Source organism: Pristiophorus japonicus, unplaced genomic scaffold (assembly GCF_044704955.1).
Source record: "Pristiophorus japonicus isolate sPriJap1 unplaced genomic scaffold, sPriJap1.hap1 HAP1_SCAFFOLD_112, whole genome shotgun sequence".
NCBI lineage: Eukaryota > Metazoa > Chordata > Chondrichthyes > Pristiophoridae > Pristiophorus > Pristiophorus japonicus.
Genome location: NW_027250777.1, coordinates 1,892,678 through 1,893,381, shown reverse-complemented (window position 1 = coordinate 1,893,381; position 704 = coordinate 1,892,678). Strand labels below are relative to the sequence as shown.

Genomic DNA, 704 nt, shown 5'->3' with positions numbered 1-704 from the left:
AAAGTGGGATTAGGCTGGATGGCCTCTTGTTGGCCGATGCGGACACGATGGGCCGAAATGGCCTCCTTCCGTGCTGTAAAATTCTATGATTCTATGATCTCCTTCACAAAGAGTTGAGGTGCGTGTGAGGTGACTTGGGCACATCTTTCCTCACGTGACAACATTTCAAAGGCAACTCAACGACTGTAAAGCACTTTGGGGCATCATGAGTTCCTGACAGACGCTGCAGAAATGCAAGGCCTTCTTTGCAAAAGTTCGATGCAAATTCAAAATTCGCGGCAAAATGAGGGCTCGTCCGGGATTTGAACCCGGGACCTCTCGCATACTTTAAATAACAACCCCGAAGCGAGAATCATACCTCTAGATCAACAAGCCAAGTATGAAGTCTATTTGGAGATAAGGTGTAACCATTATTAAGCATTTTTAGTTTGTTGCGATTCCTGATTGGAGGAGAACATGAGACGGAATCAGTGACTTTGTCTTTTTGACATGTCTTCTGAAGCGCCACACGGTCTCACTCCTGCAGTCAGTGAGCTGTCGGGACGTTAATGTATCCATCATCATCATCATCATAGGTGGTCCCTCGAAATGAGGATGACTTGCTTCCACGCCAAAAAAGGATGAGTTCATGGTGGTATGGTGTTAATCCTCCCTGTGCGATCCCCAAGTTTGGCCAGGGAGCGTACAGCCTGACCTGACGGCCT

At 47.4% G+C, this 704-nt stretch overlaps 1 non-coding gene across 1 annotated transcript; it reads right to left on the bottom strand.

The window, feature by feature from the left end:
* Positions 1-287: 287 nt before the first annotated feature.
* trnap-cgg (transfer RNA proline (anticodon CGG)) lies at positions 288-375 on the bottom strand. The gene is given in 2 exon segments: positions 288-323; positions 340-375. It is a non-coding gene; the product is annotated as a tRNA-Pro (tRNA).
* Between the last annotated feature and the right edge of the window lie 329 nt (positions 376-704).